Source organism: Rhamphochromis sp. 'chilingali' (genome assembly GCF_963969265.1).
Source record: "Rhamphochromis sp. 'chilingali' genome assembly, chromosome: 19".
Classification (NCBI taxonomy): domain Eukaryota; kingdom Metazoa; phylum Chordata; class Actinopteri; order Cichliformes; family Cichlidae; genus Rhamphochromis; species Rhamphochromis sp. 'chilingali'.
The window spans coordinates 19,085,183-19,104,181 of NC_137946.1; the positions used below are offsets into that span (position 1 = coordinate 19,085,183).

At 44.7% G+C, this 18,999-nt stretch overlaps 1 protein-coding gene across 1 annotated transcript in view; it reads right to left on the reverse strand.

Moving 5' to 3' along the window:
• The window catches only part of rtn4rl1a (reticulon 4 receptor-like 1a), a 136,176-nt gene that overhangs the window by 66,169 nt on the left and 51,008 nt on the right, over nt 1-18,999 (reverse strand). The window lies entirely within an intron of this gene.

The window sequence follows — 18,999 nt, forward strand, 5'->3', positions numbered from 1 at the left end:
ATGTATCAACACAAAAGCATAGCTATAAGTAAATATAATAAAATACTAATTTATCTGAATATCTAGTTTTGTAAATCTCATTCACTGAAGGACAAGCCTGATTTCCACTATCAAGAAGCCACAAATCAATACTTGCACGTTATTTCCACTTATTTCTTTGTATTCATGAGCCGGGTTGCCTGTCTATTTGTTTTGTTTTGTCTGTTTTGTTGTTGTTGTTGTTGTTGTTGTTTGTTCTTTTTGTTGTTGTTGTTGTTTTGGTTATTTGTTTGTTTGTTTAATTTTGGTGTCAGTGTAAAGTTTAAAACTCAATAAACACACAGTGATTAAAAAAAAATGCTTGCACGTCTGTCTGCATACTGAAACCTTTGTCTGGCATCAGTCAAGTTGCATCAGTGAGATTCTACAAACTGCAGATGTCAGCAGCAATGTCTGCAGCTTTTTTTTAGCCCCTATGTCTTGCACTATATATGGATTTCATCACAAATTCTTGGTAGCAGTTATCATTCAGTCATCATTACTAAATGGCCCACTACTTGTTGCCAGTTCCAACAAAACACTAAATCCCTCATCTTCGGACTTGGCTGCACTGCTTGCACAATTTTCCTGCACTTGTCTTTCGATGGTTTACAGGATTTTTTCCTATAAGTGGGGCAGAAAAACAAAAACACATCATACAGTCTATCCACACGACACTTCCTTGACAAAAAGCATAAAGGAAGCCACCAAAAAGTAGCAAATTGCTCACATAAAAAACTGAATGCTAAGACCTCAACATTAAATTGATTTTTGCTTGATTTTGAATCTAGCTATGCATTTCAAAGACATCCACGCTTTTTATTTGCCTGAGGTATGGAATCTGTTGCTTTTGTGAGCTGCTTAGTATTGTGCGCTATTATTAAATAAAACTGGGGTTGGAATATCAAAGGTTCGGTTTTCGTTTGATTTTCTTTGTGAGAAATCTGTCTCCGTGTGATGGAAATTGATCAAATACACTCTCCATTAATCTTACTCTCAGCTGTGTGAGAAAAATCATGTTTTTTAAAAAAAACTGCTTCTCTTCACTTTCTGCCTCTCTTGGCTCCTCGGAGTGGTGCTCAGTGGGCAGCCTGTGCTAACACATACATACGCATTGACCGTGTATGCCGTAAAACACACATACACACTCTGCTCCGCGCTCTCATAAACACAGAGGCACACACACAGAACGGGTAATCTGTCTGATTGAAAGAGCTTTCAGACGGGTAATTAAATTTCCCAATGATCCGCTGCGGTGGCTACACACGAATCCGGCTTTCAGAGGTGAGCGGACGACCGAGACCCACAGCAATAACACACGGCTACTGCCACAGACAGAGAGAGAGGGAGGGGGACAGGGAGAGGGGGGAGAGGTTATATTTCATGTTGACAAGGACAAGATAAACACAGGGGCCTTTAACAACCATTAGCTCAACCCTAACCTTCATCTTCTGTGCTTCTGCCATCCTGGCAAAATGCGAAAAATACAAAGAACAACATGCACAGATATACACACGAATACACACACAAACACATGTGCGCACATATTGGTACCAGTGCCTCCCACAACCAGTAATGATAGTACAACCATAGACATCCACAAAGAATAAATAAAATGCTTTAAAAGCATTACGGATATAAAATTGGTCCCTGACCAATAGTGGGTATACTGATTACTGGAGTGTATATTCACTGACTTTTTGTGTGTACATATAGATTTAAATACATTGTTGTATTGAAAAATGTCAGCAACTTCCAGTACTACCCTTCAAACTCCTAGTCGTATCATTTGGAATCGCCTTGTTCTCAAGTTATCACATTCACAAGATTTTCAGAAAACTTGACCTTGACCTTCAGATTGAGGTCACCTAGATTCAAACTCTTCTGATATTTTTAGTCGATACACCTATGGTATCAGTTTGAAGCCCGTACATCGTCTCACTGTCGAGTTATCCCAAACTAGTGTGTTTACGGTGCCCGACCTCCTGCACATTAGCCCTCCCCGCACAGTAGTTGTATCATTTTTTTTTTTTATTTGTAACATTTTTTTTAATCTAAAGTTAATCAACAGCTTACAGTTAGGACTCCACTTGACCTTTATTCTAACCAACACCTGCTCTAGCCATGAGATACAATGGGTGCCACTGTAGGGTTGAGCTGACCTATGTACAAGTCTCTCGTAGAGCATTTTTCTGTGTCATTCCCCCACTATTCTTGATTTCCTGTCTAATCTTTCTCAGCTGTCGAATCTAATAAAATGTAAAATGCCAAGAAAAAATGCTTTCATGTGCTGTAGAGTGAAAGTGTGGAGACAGAGCTGGACAAACAATGTGATAGCAACATATCCATCAACATATAAATTCAAATATCTGTCACGCACATATTATGATGTGCACATGAGTAATGGAGGTATCTAAGAAGAAAAGTATTCAGCTTTTTTAAAAATCTGTGGAAGGTTGAGTTAAAAAATAGGGGTTTATTCTTAAATGTCACTGAGGTGTTGCCAGGTTTGTAGAAGTGTACCTATATTTTTTGGTTGACAACAAAACAACATTTTGTCATTCAGATGTAATGAAGACAAAGATCCGACACAAATTTGCACAAATTCCTCTCACATGTATGACAAGTAGCTAGGTCCTCTTTCTAAAACGTCCAAACAGATATTTAAACTATATGTCGCCAGTATTCAATCAGTTGCCTTTTTATAAAAAACACCTCACTAGAACTAATGCAGTATAACACGAGTCCTGCAATAGACTCCAATCATCCTGAAGCTAGAATTTATTGAAGGGCTAATTTTAGCATTAATTATATACCTCCAAGTGCAAGTTTCCATGCTTTTAATGATTTCAAGCAGTGTAGTGCTCCCTAACCCTAAGCCATGGTACACAATGTTGCTATTCCCAAGCCTTGTAAACATTCATATTTGTTCATTTTTCTCAACTTAAGATTTTGACCTTGATATTTTAGGTTTGATCAGCTGTATTTGTCAGGGTCCTGGGTCTCCTGACCCAGCGTTTTAGTTCTTTGTGATTTTTGTATTATTGTACTTGGTGTGAGTTTCTAGTTTCGATCCCTTGCCCTTCATGTTTCTCTATGTCCCCTCTGTTCTGTGTAAGTCTGTGTCTGCATGTTTGATTTCCCCTCTGTGTCTCTCGGTTCTTAGAGTCCTCTGCCTTATGGTTTATGTCTCTGTGTTTCTTAGTTGCTGTCTCCACTGTGTCAAGTTCGCGTCTCTGTGTGATCCTTCCTGTTTTACTTTGAAGGTCCGTGTCTTATGTGAATGTGTCCTGCTTTGCTTGTCTCGTCAGTTCTAATTTCCCCCAGCTGTGCTCTCCTTCTGTGTCTCATTCTCCTCGTTACTTCCCAGTGTATTTAGTCCCTGTGTTTCTCTGAGTCAGTGTTGCGTCGTACCCTCAACAAGCTGTGTGTGTTTTGCCTCCGTGTTGCCAGTGTTTTGTTTCCAGTTCCAGTTCAGTGTTTTGTGCTTCAGTATTTTAGTCCACCAGCGTTTTTGTTTGTCTTTTGGTGAGTTTAGTTAGTAAGAGGTTTTCCAGCATTAAAGCTGCGCTTTAAGTTGAATTTCTGTGTCTGAGTCCTGCATTTTGGATCCACCACTCCTGCTTGCCCGCCTGCCACACAGCCAACCATGACAGAACGACGCAACCATCAAATGGATCCTGCGGACTCACTGTCTCAGTATCTCGCGCAGTTGTGGAATTACTGCCGGGAGGTAATCCACGCTGAGGACACCCCCAAGAGACTCCTTCAGGTGGTCTTTTTCGACAACTTTTTGTCTTCCACCCTCTGCACAGCTGGTTTTTTGGACATTAACGGATTAAAACAATTAATAACAGCTCTGAGAGACAGGATTTGCTTCGAACTGTTTGGCATGGGCGGTCCAGGCAAGGTAGAGTCAGCTACCCTCCTGGAAGCCCTCGCTGCCTGGTATTCTCAGCATCATCATCTGTTCCCATCAAGCTTTATCACTAAATCATTCCATCCTCCCTTAAGAGAGGGACTGCATCCTTGTTGCCTTCACCCCAGTACACCAGTGTCACCTGTGTCTCCAGCAGCTCAGCTCCCAGTGTCGCCTGCTCAGCAGCCACTCTCAGCCCAGTTAGCTCCCCCGCAGCCACTCTCAGCCCAGTTAGCTCCCCCGCAGCCACTCTCAGCCCAGTCTCCAGTGCCACCCTCAGCTCAGTCTCCAGTGCCACCCTCAGCTCAGTCTCCAGTGCCGCCTGTAGCGCAGGCCCCAGTAGCTCCAGTGCCGCCTGTAGTGCAGGCCCCAGTAGCTCCAGTGCCGCCTGTAGCGCAGGCCCCAGTAGCTCCAGTGCCGCCTGTAGCGCAGGCCCCAGTAGCTCTGGCTCCAGCATTACCGGTTCCACTCGTTCACTCCATGCAGGGAGAAAGCCTAAGTCCTACTCAAGGTGCTTTTCATGGTTCAGCCGCCATTGGCACTGTTTGCCGCTCCAGGGCTTCCCCAGAGGCTAGGTCCCAGTCCTCAGCTGATGCTGGACCCCTGGAGTTTAAGCAGCCACCTGGGAAGTGCCCCGTGTCAGTGCTGTCTGAGCAGGGCCAGTGCTCAGCACAGCACCCATTTCCTTCATGTCTGCCAGTGGACTCCATGCCTGCTGGCTTTGTGATGGCTTCTGCTGGAGGGTCCAAGGGGCCCTTCCAGCCTTCGTCTCGTGTCTCCGCTGGAGGGTCCGAGGGACCGCTCCGGCCTTCGTCTCGTGTCTCCGCTGGAGGGTCCGACGGACCGCTCCGGCCTTTGTTTCCTGTTTCCGCTGGAGGGTCCAAGGGGCCCGTTCAGCCTCCTGTCTCCGCTGGAGGGTCCGAGGGGCCCGTTCAGCCTCCTGTCTCCGCTGGAGGGTCCGAGGGGCCCGTTCAGCCTCACGCCGCGTCAGCTGGAGGGCCCGAGGAGCCTGTCCAGCCGCCACCTGCAGCCGCCTCGTCGTCGCCTGGTCCAGCTTCATCCGAGTCTTCGTTGTCGCCTGGTCCAGCTTCATCCGAGTCTTCGTCGTCGCCTGGTCCAGCTTCATCCGAGTCTTCGTCTTCGTCCTCGTCTGGTCCGGCTTCATCCGAGTCTTCGTCCTCGTCTGGTCCGGCTTCAGCCTGTGCTTCGCCTGGTCCGGCTTCAGCCTGTGCTTCGCCTGGTCCAGCTCCATCAGAGCCTTCAGCCTCGTCTGGTCCAGCCTCATCAGAGCCTTCGGCCTCGTCTGGTCCAGCCTCCGTGTCTTCAGCCTCGCCAGGCCCAGCCTCATCAGAGCCTTCAGCCTCGCCAGGCCCAGCCTCCGTGTCTTCATCCACGCCTGGTCCAGCTTCTGCCTGTGCTTTGCCTGGTCCTGCCCCGCCTGGTCCTGCCCCGCCTGGTCCTGTGCCCACCGGGCCTCAGCCAGTACGCTTGACACTGGGGCGCCGCCGCTGCCTTCCGCGCGGTCGGCCCCCTGAACTGCTCCGTCGTCTCCTTCGTCGCCGCCGTTGGCTTCCGCACGGCCGGCCCCCTGACCTGTTTGGACTCCTGTGCTGTCGGCCCCCTGGCCAGCCCCCTGCATTGTTCTTTTTTCTGGGCTCGTGTTTTGTTTTGGGGCTTTCTTGTGCTTTGGTGTTTTTGTTTCGTGCCCTCCTTCCTGGGCCCCCGCCGCCCGCCCTGGTCGGGTTGTTTTCTGTTTTGGGCGGTTTTTGGGTTTTTTTTTTCGTTTTCTTGTGTTGGGCTGTCGGGAGCCAGCCCTTGGGGGGAGGGTACTGTCAGGGTCCTGGGTCTCCTGACCCAGCATTTTAGTTCTTTGTGATTTTTGTATTATTGTACTTGGTGTGAGTTTCTAGTTTCGATCCCTTGCCCTTCATGTTTCTCTATGTCCCCCTCTGTTCTGTGTAAGTCTGTGTCTGCATGTTTGATTTCCCCTCTGTGTCTCTCGGTTCTTAGAGTCCTCTGCCTTATGGTTTATGTCTCTGTGTTTCTTAGTTGCTGTCTCCACTGTGTCAAGTTCGCGTCTCTGTGTGATCCTTCCTGTTTTACTTTGAAGGTCCGTGTCTTATGTGAATGTGTCCTGCTTTGCTTGTCTCGTCAGTTCTAATTTCCCCCAGCTGTGCTCTCCTTCTGTGTCTCATTCTCCTCGTTACTTCCCAGTGTATTTAGTCCCTGTGTTTCTCTGAGTCAGTGTTGCGTCGTACCCTCAACAAGCTGTGTGTGTTTTGCCTCCGTGTTGCCAGTGTTTTGTTTCCAGTTCCAGTTCAGTGTTTTGTGCTTCAGTATTTTAGTCCACCAGCGTTTTTGTTTGTCTTTTGGTGAGTTTAGTTAGTAAGAGGTTTTCCAGCATTAAAGCTGCGCTTTAAGTTGAATTTCTGTGTCTGAGTCCTGCATTTTGGATCCACCACTCCTGCTTGCCCGCCTGCCACACAGCCAACCATGACAGAACGACGCAACCATCAAATGGATCCTGCGGACTCACTGTCTCAGTATCTCGCGCAGTTGTGGAATTACTGCCGGGAGGTAATCCACGCTGAGGACACCCCCAAGAGACTCCTTCAGGTGGTCTTTTTCGACAACTTTTTGTCTTCCACCCTCTGCACAGCTGGTTTTTTGTACATTAACGGATTAAAACAATTAATAACAGCTCTGAGAGCCAGGATTTGCTTCGAACTGTTTGGCATGGGCGGTCCAGGCAAGGTAGAGTCAGCTACCCTCCTGGAAGCCCTCGCTGCCTGGTATTCTCAGCATCAGCATCTGTTCCCATCAAGCTTTATCACTAAATCATTCCATCCTCCCTTAAGAGAGGGACTGCATCCTTGTTGCCTTCACCCCAGTACACCAGTGTCACCTGTGTCTCCAGCAGCTCAGCTCCCAGTGTCGCCTGCTCAGCAGCCACTCTCAGCCCAGTTAGCTCCCCCGCAGCCACTCTCAGCCCAGTTAGTTCCCCCGCAGCCACTCTCAGCCCAGTTAGCTCCCCCGCAGCCACTCTCAGCCCAGTTAGCTCCCCCGCAGCCACTCTCAGCTCAGTCTCCAGTGCCACCCTCAGCTCAGTCTCCAGTGCCACCCTCAGCTCAGTCTCCAGTGCTACCCTCAGCTCAGTCTCCAGTGCCGCCTGTAGCGCAGGCCCCAGTAGCTCCAGTGCCGCCTGTAGCGCAGGCCCCAGTAGCTCCAGTGCCGCCTGTAGCGCAGGCCCCAGTAGCTCCAGTGCCGCCTGTAGCGCAGGCCCCAGTAGCTCTGGCTCCAACATTACCGGTTCCACTCGTTCACTCCATGCAGGGAGAAAGCCTAAGTCCTACTCAAGGTGCTTTTCATGGTTCAGCCGCCATTGGCACTGTTTGCCGCTCCAGGGCTTCCCCAGAGGCTAGGTCCCAGTCCTCAGCTGATGCTGGACCCCTGGAGTTTAAGCAGCCACCTGGGAAGTGCCCCGTGTCAGTGCTGTCTGAGCAGGGCCAGTGCTCAGCACAGCACCCATTTCCTTCATGTCTGCCAGTGGACTCCATGCCTGCTGGCTTTGTGATGGCTTCTGCTGGAGGGTCCAAGGGGCCCGTCCAGCCTTCGTCTCGTGTCTCCGCTGGAGGGTCCGAGGGACCGCTCCGGCCTTCGTCTCGTGTCTCCGCTGGAGGGTCCGACGGACCGCTCCGGCCTTTGTCTCCTGTTTCAGCTGGGGGGCCCGAGGAGCCCGTCCAGCAGCCCTCCTCGTCAGCTGGTGGTTCCGGAGAACCACACCAGCCTCATGCCTCGTCGGCTGGAGGGTCCGAGGGGCCCGTTCAGCCTCCTGTCTCCGCTGGAGGGTCCGAGGGGCCCGTTCAGCCTCACGCCGCGTCAGCTGGAGGGCCCGAGGAGCCTGTCCAGCCGCCACCTGCGGCCGCCTCGTCGTCGCCTGGTCCAGCTTCATCCGAGTCTTCGTCGTCGCCTGGTCCAGCTTCATCCGAGTCTTCGTCTTCGTCCTCGTCTGGTCCGGCTTCATCCGAGTCTTCGTCCTCGTCTGGTCCGGCTTCATCCGAGTCTTCGTCCTCGTCTGGTCCGGCTTCATCCGAGTCTTCGTCCTCGCCTGGTCCGGCTTCAGCCTGTGCTTCGCCTGGTCCAGCTCCATCAGAGCCTTCAGCCTCGTCTGGTCCAGCCTCATCAGAGCCTTCGGCCTCGTCTGGTCCAGCCTCCGTGTCTTCAGCCTCGCCAGGCCCAGCCTCATCAGAGCCTTCAGCCTCGCCAGGCCCAGCCTCCGTGTCTTCATCCACGCCTGGTCCAGCTTCTGCCTGTGCTTTGCCTGGTCCTGCCCCGCCTGGTCCTGCCCCGCCTGGTCCTGCCCCGCCTGGTCCTGTGCCCACCGGGCCTCAGCCAGTACGCTTGACACTGGGGCGCCGCCGCTGCCTTCCGCGCGGTCGGCCCCCTGAACTGCTCCGTCGTCTCCTTCGTCGCCGCCGTTGGCTTCCGCACGGCCGGCCCCCTGACCTGTTTGGACTCCTGTGCTGTCGGCCCCCTGGCCAGCCCCCTGCATTGTTCTTTTTTCTGGGCTCGTGTTTTGTTTTGGGGCTTTCTTGTGCTTTGGTGTTTTTGTTTCGTGCCCTCCTTCCTGGGCCCCCGCCGCCCGCCCTGGTCGGGTTGTTTTCTGTTTTGGGCGGTTTTTGGGGTTTTTTTTCGTTTTCTTGTGTTGGGCTGTCGGGAGCCAGCCCTTGGGGGGAGGGTACTGTCAGGGTCCTGGGTCTCCTGACCCAGCATTTTAGTTCTTTGTGATTTTTGTATTATTGTACTTGGTGTGAGTTTCTAGTTTCGATCCCTTGCCCTTCATGTTTCTCTATGTCCCCCTCTGTTCTGTGTAAGTCTGTGTCTGCATGTTTGATTTCCCCTCTGTGTCTCTCGGTTCTTAGAGTCCTCTGCCTTATGGTTTATGTCTCTGTGTTTCTTAGTTGCTGTCTCCACTGTGTCAAGTTCGCGTCTCTGTGTGATCCTTCCTGTTTTACTTTGAAGGTCCGTGTCTTATGTGAATGTGTCCTGCTTTGCTTGTCTCGTCAGTTCTAATTTCCCCCAGCTGTGCTCTCCTTCTGTGTCTCATTCTCCTCGTTACTTCCCAGTGTATTTAGTCCCTGTGTTTCTCTGAGTCAGTGTTGCGTTGTACCCTCAACAAGCTGTGTGTGTTTTGCCTCCGTGTTGCCAGTGTTTTGTTTCCAGTTCCAGTTCAGTGTTTTGTGCTTCAGTGTTTTAGTCCACCAGCGTTTTTGTTTGTCTTTTGGTGAGTTTAGTTAGTAAGAGGTTTTCCAGCATTAAAGCTGCGCTTTAAGTTGAACTTCTGTGTCTGAGTCCTGCATTTTGGATCCACCACTCCTGCTTGCCCGCCTGCCACACAGCCAACCATGACAGTATTGTTTTTTTCTGAAATGTTTACTTGAAAATACTATTTTCTTTGAAATAAATAGGATCTGTACCTTGCAGTATAAAGCACCTTGACATCACTGTCGTGTGATTATGTGCTATATAAATAAAACTGAAATTGAAATTGTAATATTTAGATTTCTGTTGTTTTGTTAAACACTTAAACTTCTGTCCAATTTCTTTTCTTCTTGTAAATTAAAGAACACACTTTTTTTTTAAATGCACCGTACGTTCATCAGTAATTACAGCAATGGTTTAAGGGGGGAAAATGATTTGTTTCCATCTTGCCTCTTCCTTCCTAGCAGGTGGCTGGTTTCACTTACAGTATTCATCCTACCTGGTTAAAATAAATGAGCAGCGTTACTGCAAGAACATGTTACCTCTTCGTGGCAAATGGAGGCTGAGAAAAACAATAACAGCCGTCCATTGGACTAAATGTAGCGTATCGGCGGGAATGAGAAGAACAGAGGTTATAAAAGCCACGGTGTGATTTGATCACCAATTGGCATGGCAACCAGCCCTGGCCAAGCAGCCTAAATTAATTGGGGTCTGCCATGTGAAACAAAGGCCAAGCTAATCGAGCTGTTCGGGGCCAGTCTGTTAAACTCAAAAGGTAATAAGGGCAGGTTGGACACACATCTGGACGTGTCATCAAACACAAAAAGCTCTGGAGTAACTTGGTTGGTGTTTAGATTTAAGTGTGTGAGTTTTCTTCATTCCTGCAGGGAAGCGTCAAAGTGGAGATCTCAGAACAGCAGAGGATCCCTGGAGCTGATAGAGATATGGTGTGCTGCTCCAGGACACTTCAAAAGAAGTGTATATTTGTGTGTGTGTGGGAGAAGAAGAGAACATTTATCTCTATAAATGTTTTAGATGATTTTTCTTCATTTTACAAGTTTTCTTCAAGTTTACAAAAAGGTAGGTGATCAGTGTGCCAGACTCTCTCTCTCTCACTCACACACAGACACATATAAACACACATACACGCGCGCATGCACACACACACACACACACACACACACACACACACACACACACACACACACACACACACACACACACAGGCCCACTTTGAGTTGTGCGCTGTGCACACATTGTCCAGATGGGCGAAGGAGCCGATAATGTGAGCTGTTGTCATCAGCAGATTTGAGTAACTGCGCATGGAAAAAAAAGAAAGGAAAAGAGGTGATGAGAGCATCACTCATTTAGGTGTCATATGTGTGTTTAGGTGTGTGTGTGTTAAAGATGAGAGGTAACGAGAGTATAAAGGAAGCTCTCTGAGAGAACAAGGGAAGGGTGGCTTGGAGGGGTGGAGAGAGGCCTGTGTCTTGTTCTTTCTTGTTCCATCTCTTCTTCTTTTTTCCCCGTTCCACTGTAATTAGACAGGTCTGTGTGAGGCGCATAGCAAGCAGAATGATAGAGGAGCCACAGGGAGGTGTGGGGGGGAATTAGTCAAGGGAGACATGATGAAGCCAAATACCAGAGCGTTGCAGGGTGCTTAGAATAAGATTGAAAAAGAAAAGTGTCAGGACATCAAATAAACAGTGCTGAGTGGCTCTGATGAGACAAACAAGAAAGCGATGCAATGTGATAGCGTGGTTGCGATGAAAATTCCCTCCTCTGTTTTTAATTGCAGATGCACAGAAGTAGCTTGATAATTGAACAATCAGAAGAGGACACGGGGCACTGAGGCTCAGCCACTACAGCTACTCCATCTGTGATATATATCTGAGATCTGATTTCACTTGTAGCACGAAATTGGGACAGTAGGAAGGCAGAGGGGCTGGGACAAGAGAAAGACGATAGCTGAAGGGGAGATAGGTGTGAGACTGTGAGAGAAAAAGAGAGGTGAAGAGGGGTGGGACTGGGAGCAATTCACAAGCTTGTTAAAATACCACTAATTACCAGCTGGCCTTGTGATATAATGAGTCTACCTCAGTGCTAAGAGCTGAGGGGCCATAGTGACAGATATAATAGGATAAAAGCAGAGAGAAAAGATATGATAGGAGAGAATGATGAAAAACAAAGAGGGAACAAGGAGGGGTCAATGAGGTACTGTGTTCATGTAAACACAGTGACTGTCACAGAAACAAAAGCGGGAAAGGTTAAAACTGTGTATGTGACTGCTGAACACACATCGTTAGAACGGGGAAGACAGATCTGAGACAGATTGAGGAAGGTGGTCAGTGGGAAAAACTGATCAAGTTTAGCAAAACTCGAAGTGGACCTAATTAGGGATGTCTTTATCAGGGCTGCCATGATACTTGAAACCAATACCCAGGTAACTATTAGATACTCAATACCATTTTAGATATCATGAGGGGGAGTAAAAACTAAAGGACATATTTTTCTTTTAGATTTACAGTTGTGGCTCATCCAAATGTATTCAGCTATAGCCCTCTTTTTGTCTTAGGCTTCTGATCAGTTGGAAAGGTAGGCTGCTACTGTTTCTGACTAGTTTCTGGTGGACTTTTCTCAGCTTTAATCTGGCCATGTTATAACATTTGTGATAATTGTTTAATACTTGGGTGTTGTTGCAATAGGAGCTTTACTGACAAAATGCTTTATAATCGGCAGAGTATAAGTCTTTAAAATGTTTCACAAAGTTTCTTGTGCTACTGCTGATGTGTTCAGCTGCTACCATTGATGTGTTCAGCTGCTACCGCTCATGTGTTCAGCTGCTACCATTGATGTGTTCAGCTGCTAGCGTTGATGTGTTCAGCTGCTACCTCTCATGTGTTCAGCTGCTAGCGTTGATGTGTTCAGCTGCTAGCGTTGATGTGTTCAGCTTCTACCTTTGATGTGTTCAACTGCTACTGTTGATGTGTTCAGCTGCTACCATTGATGTGCTCAGCTGCTACCGTTGGTGTGTTCAGCTGCTAGTGAAGGAGGGACTGTGTGTCTGCCAGTTTGCAGCAGTGCTGAGTTTCATTATTAAAATGGCACTGTTGGTATTAATATTGCAGCAAACAAAGATGTTGCAATTTGTAATTTAACTTATTTTAATGTGGTGCAGATGGATTGTACAATAATCTAGTGTCCACCAAAATCAAGGCTAGACTAGCAGCATTTAATTATTTAACTATTCTTCTCTGTTATTGTCTTGCTTCACTTTTCTCAACATCCAGTAGGACCACTCCTCTTCATTTTCATCAGGTGGCTTTCAGTTGATTTAAGCACACGTGAACATCAGTTGAAAGGAGAGTGAGTCAAGTGGGGCCCCTTAAGGGAGTTTTTTTCTATACTGTCACTTCAAACTTCCCACACTGGTATATTGCTTCTGCTGTAGTTTAAAGTTCATCAGCCATTGGGAGCCTCCCAGTGGCCTAGGAGCCCCAAGCAGTTCTCTGCCTTGCCTGATGGCAACCGGCCTCTTTATAAGGCTGCCCGTACACATTTTAGCATTGACATTTTGCTCTAAACTATAATAATAATGTTTGTTTTCTTTTTTTCCACAAATAATTGCCATGTTAATGCTTCAAATTACCTCTGCTTCTACTCCCTTGTTGAGAAATCCATAATCTATGAATATGCAAATTCTGTTGATTTCATGTGTTGTGTTTGAGCACTGGGAGCTTCAAGTTTCCACATCACGCTTGTGTAAATTGTATATTGGATTAAGATTGGTTTCCAGAGAGTTGTGTTATCAAAAACCTGCTTGTATGCACAAGTTAAATTGAGATTTAAGGTGAGCCTGGAGACACATTCCCCCTCAGAAGGTGAATGTAAAAACAGCCTTCCGCTATCAAACTCACTCGCATACATCACTCTGCACAGTGAAGGTCAACCAAGCCACTGAAGTAACAATGAACAAAACACATTTTGGAATGGAGAAGGAATTTTGAGAATAAATTGCAATGTGTTACAAATATACATTATATAGTTATGCAGGGGGGTTGAAATGAAAAAGGCTTTAAAAATTCACCCTCACCTAGAAACACAGAGGGCAAGAAAAGCACAGCGGAGTTAGACCACACTTATCCCTGAAATGAATGTATGAAGAGGCCTGTGGTAATGTATGACACCAGGATATTTGGAAAAAGAACATGTTGCCTCACATTTGTTGGGGGAAAAAAAGTGGTCACGATGTCTGTTAATGACTGGCTCAACAAAAAGAGCAAGTTACAAAACACATGTGATTCATAAGCAACATTCTGCTGCCATGTTGATGAGTAATGGTGGTTCTGCTTTCATAAGTAGAATATGCATAATGAATTCTGGATTATTTTAGTGCATGCGGTTCACGTTGTGCCAAAACACAATGTGAAATAAGCACGTACAACCCTAATGAAGACGTTTAAGACTTTTCAAGCCACAAATTTAAGGGATCACGTTTTTATTGTATGGCTTGTGGATGTTATTTTGCACCAGATTTATCGAAAAAACAAAGGCCAACTGAAACTGAAGTAACGGCAGCTGAATAATGCATAGAAATAAAAATGAATTCAGATATATCAGGTGAGAAATAACAAATCCTTTCTTTTTAATCATATCACAGAACATATCTACATGTTGTCCATGCAAGTAGCCAAGAATCTCTGCTTTTAAAATTAAACAGTATGTATGATTTCAAAAGGCCATTAAGACATACACACCACTTTTGCACCGTTCAATCATCCACCACAGCGGGGAAAGCTGCAAACATAACAGAACACTGTTTTGTAGTTTGTAAAAATTTCTGCCATAGAGGGTTTGTATTCAGCAAGGTTTTTCCATGCTGGGAACCAAGTCAATACTTTAGGGTTAAGTAGAATCCATAGGGTGTTCTCCAACTGTTTGGCATGCTGCACCATGAACACAGGATCAAGGGAGCTCATGCATCTGACAGCCCGCCGCACACATCAGAGGGCCTCTCAATCAACTTTTCAGTGATGGTGGCAGTGGAAGAGAAGCACTCCGTGTTCATCTGCTTTAAACTCTGCTGGTTTTCCAGTTTGTTGCATGATGCTCCCTCTGTAGCTTTTTTATGCAAACGAAGCAATTTTATTGCACTGTTGTGTCAATGTGGCCTAACTTCAAGATTTAGAATTGGTTTCCACTCTAAGTGTTCCAGTTCCTTTCACTAACAGCTAACACTGGATATCAATTTTCAAATCCAGAACTGTTTTAGCTGCACTGCATTAAAGTACCGAACTGTGGCCTCAAAAGGGGTGTGAAAAAGGGCTGCCTGCTGCCATGCCACTCATGTGCATAAGCAGCAGTGGCCTTTTCCAAAGTATTGTAGGATGCTGATGAGATAGATGAGGGGCCTTTGACATCCTTTGCTTTGCAAGTCTTTTTTTCTCTCCCTTGCTGTGAATGTAGACCTGCATGCTCCTCGGCTGTTCAATTTTTCAACCATGCATTGACAGAGAACTTTGAAGGAAATCTGAAAGAAAAAGCAATGTGCAAAAACAGCTAGTGGAAAAAGTTGCCAAGTGGCTCTCACTGTCTCTGCTTCTTTGAACGGTCTTAAAGTGTTTCCCTCATCCATCTGATCTGCCTTACATCTTGAGTTCTAATTTAAGTCCCACTGCGCAGTGGCATGCACAGACTGAATTTCAATTTAACAGTAAAAAAAATCTGGTAGTGTGACCTGATAATAAACTGTGTCTTCAAGTTTACTTTCAGTGTTCTTTGATTTGTTGACAGTAGTGGTGGTAACTTGACCTCATTACATGTAGAATTTACCCAGTCTCTTAGTCTGTTATGTTAGTAGTCTGTTAAGTGTGTTATAATAGATGTTTCATCCTATAAGATGGACAAGAAAAAAACCCGAAACCAACATTAAGTAAAAATGGTAATTTATTTTTTTCCAACTGTGAAAATATTTCTGAATCATATATTTAGGTATGACTTGCTGCTTTTAATCATTAGTAATTTGTTTTGTTTAAAAAAAGGTAGTTTTGAGTCGATGAGTATATTTTGTTGGCAGAGCATACTGTATATATTTATTACATATAAGGGAACCTCTTAAAATAAGACATCTGAATGGCAGATTTGAAATAATGCATAGGCAAGTCAGTAGTAAAGGTATCTTTAGTTCACTTAGTTCCTTTCTCAAGTCCCCAAATATAGGGATGAGAATATTTAAATCAAGTGGGCAAACTCATTCATTAACGTTTGCCGAATGCGCTTTATTTAATTACGCCAATATTTATTGCACTTGATATGGCTGTTGGTGTGCAGAGGAGGCATCACAGAAATTTCAGAGCAGGTACTACAATAATTTCTCCATTGTTTAAGTTATTTGGCAAATGGAAAAATTTTGTGTCAATTTATTTGAAATGCTAGAACAAGATGTAATATGAACATGTAGGTTAGCAAGCCACCTAACTCACTAACTTGTTGCAAGTCTTCAAATTTTGGCATCGGGTAGTTTTTAAGGCTTCGTGTTCTGTGGCAGGAATTTCACAGCCTGTGCAATGGGGTTCAAAGCGAAATGATTTGAACGAATCTCTCCGAAGAACAGAGAGAACGGAGGGATGACGACGCTGACTTTGGAAACTATCCTTCGATGGCATGGTTGGTTTGAATTGGTCTGGTAATTTGAAGTTGCTGCTTGTTGTAATCATTTACATTAATACATTTTAAAAACACATTTTTCCTTAAATAAAATTAAATAAGATGAAATATTGTTGCAATTTCAGCACCATGGATAGTGGTTTTCACTGTGATCTCATTAGCTTTGCTCTAACACAAAACTGTTTTCCCACAAAGTTAGTACCTTGCACACACACACACACACACACATATATGATTTCCCAAAAAATCTGCTAATCTTTTTTTTTTTAAATTCTCAAAACAATAGAAAAATTGTGGTGATACTGTTAAAGCTACCAGTTGCAGTATAAAAATATACAGTGAGACATATTGGGCTTGTTTTATTGCTTTCAGGGATGTAACCTGTCCTCATACGAGAACATAATGCCTAAATACTGTCACACGGCTTACAGTCCTTTCATTGAAGCCTATCATTTACTGAAGCGTCTTTCCATTATAACACATCTCTCTGCCAGACTGCCATCTTAGGCCTACATTTTACCAAATATGACCTACAGTTATACGCTTTTTTAATTACAATTAACAAACCGTACCTATCCTGTTAGTTAAAGCAGCCAAATATCATCTCTAGTTTGTCTCTTGGAAGATTGGACATGTCATACTGAAATGAAGAGATTCTTTGTTCGAAAAACAGTACAACTTTTGTAAATCACTTGAAAAAACTAACCACACCTGTCACCACTATTTGGGGATTACATTCACATGTAATACTTAGTGAATCTGATCCTTAATCATCAGTAATTTGTTTTGGTAATTTTTATCACTTTTTCTACCTTCAAGCACCAATGAATACAACAGGAAGTTTGTTTTGTAAATTATGAAGGCCATTAAGAGTCAAAAAGGTTAAGGTCTTCCTAATGATTGACAAGTTGCTACCACATGAACAGACAATAGTTTCTCAGTAAGATTACCCGCTTATCAAATCCATAAAGCACTTTGCCAACCAACGGATGATATTGTTGTGGCTACAATCATCTTTCATATGCAGCCTATAGAAAAGCCTCCCCTCACCCACAACTTAATAATAAAACAGATGCAGGTTTTGTCACAAATATAAAAAAAAAAGACCTGCTATGATATCTAATTACAGTGCAGCCAAACAGAATCCCCTGTTGTTTTGTTACTATAGAGTTTGTTTCCATGCTGAGGAGTTGGAGTTGTGCACCTGCAACTACTCATCTAACAGCTATTTGCAGGGGGCATCTTATTCATCCATTACATCCTGCAATATTTAAAAAATGTGTCTACTCAGACAAAATGCATGAAATGCCTTTTGTCTTGTAGGAAATTTTTGATAAACAGTTAAAGTCAGAACTTACTGCAGTGACCAGACACAATAACTAGGTGAGTGTTTGTAATTGTAATGCAATGGCTGCAGAGAATGTTCCATTCGGATTAGAACTAATTGGCTGTATTATTGCTAATCAATGATGGAGCCTGTTATTGATATAAATATATGCATATATACAGTTTGAAATATATGCATTATTGTGTCATGTGAATCCTTTGTCCAGATTTAACTAAATGCAGATTAATTGCTGCAACAGGCTGAGAAAATTTCAATATTGTATCGTCCAGCATCTATTCTTCAAGACTTCTGTGTGTCGAGAAAAGAAAAAAAACTTTAAAAACTTCTTGTTATAGGAACATTTTAAAGTTAAACTTTACTGCAAATTTACAAGCTCTGAATCCAGGACACAACCTTTCGTTCTTTTAACACTGAGGTGCTGCAAAACCATCTTTTCAGACGGTGTCACTTTGCTTAAGCCTTTTTCAAATGATATGACATCACGCTTGACAACTTTGTATAGCTGAGTCGCTGTCCTCTAAAATAAGATGACAGACCAAAACATGAAAGGGAAGTTGTTTTTGTTCCACAACATGAATAAAACTTTGCAAGTCCAGCGTCTGGGAACATTTGCACCCGAATGCTAGACAAGGCTGAGCATGAGCTGAATAGGAAGCTGATGATCTGAATGCACGAAACGAGTGCTGTATAGCAGCTGCACTTCCGCGCCGAGTCAATACTACTTTCGTTTGTGTTGCAAACAAATTGTGGTAATTATCCCCTTTTGTTTACACCAAGGGTGTCATGTATTGAGCACCACTGATCTACAGTTGACTATTTTACATTGTCTACTTTAGACTTCGTGCTTCATTGGCTTTCAATTTTCCTAACAGATGAAACTCTCCTTGTGTGATGTAAAGGTCATTTTGAAGTAGTCTGAGACCCAAGATGGGTTTGGCCTTGTGCATAACCCTTGAATGCTGAAAGATGTATCATCTTGATTATCATCATCAAAGAGGTTTCTCCACTGTTTGCAATATGCGCTTTTGTAACCCGAAGGCTAATCCGTCCATATTCTTAATGTTAACTCTTTGTTCCTTTATTTAAACAATTTTTCAGACACAGTCAATGTGAAATATCCAATTAGTATGTGTCTTACATTTTTAGCAGCCCTATAATAGACTGATTCTACAGGGTCCTCCTCTTGCTCTGTAACAGAACCCCAACCCAAAAGGATCAGGGATCCAGGTGGATGGATAGCAGAGGTAAACAGCAGCATTTCAATTGACAGCTTTGTACAGCTGAATTTGAGGTTGTCGGTCACCTCAGTTAAGTCTTTTTGGAGCCATTGTAGGGAAGTGAGATATTTATTAGCTCTAAAGGTTTAGTTTTCTAGCTTTCTTAAGTGTGAAAAAAGTTTAATCAGCTACTTAACACCTCCCACACTTCAGGCGGCCACTGCCAAACACAGCTGCTGCACTATTGTTTGTGCCTGAAACTAATTTTTCCTCCCCAGCACACAAAGTATTCTAATATTACTAATGTTGTTATTGTTATTGTATATCTGACTTTTTCTCCAAGCTATTTAAATCCCAGGAGAACCAGTGAACATGGTAAAAATGCAAGGTTCTGTTGTCTTGTGTGTTTAACCCGTGTTCAAAGAGGAACTCAATCTCTAAGTAAGTGGTGGTTGATGTAGTCAACCATTTTGGAAATAGGTCACTGTTTACTGAGGGCACAGATGCGTGACAGACAGCAGAAGCTGAATTGAGGGACTTGGTCAGTCACTTCAAGGTTGAATTTTCAA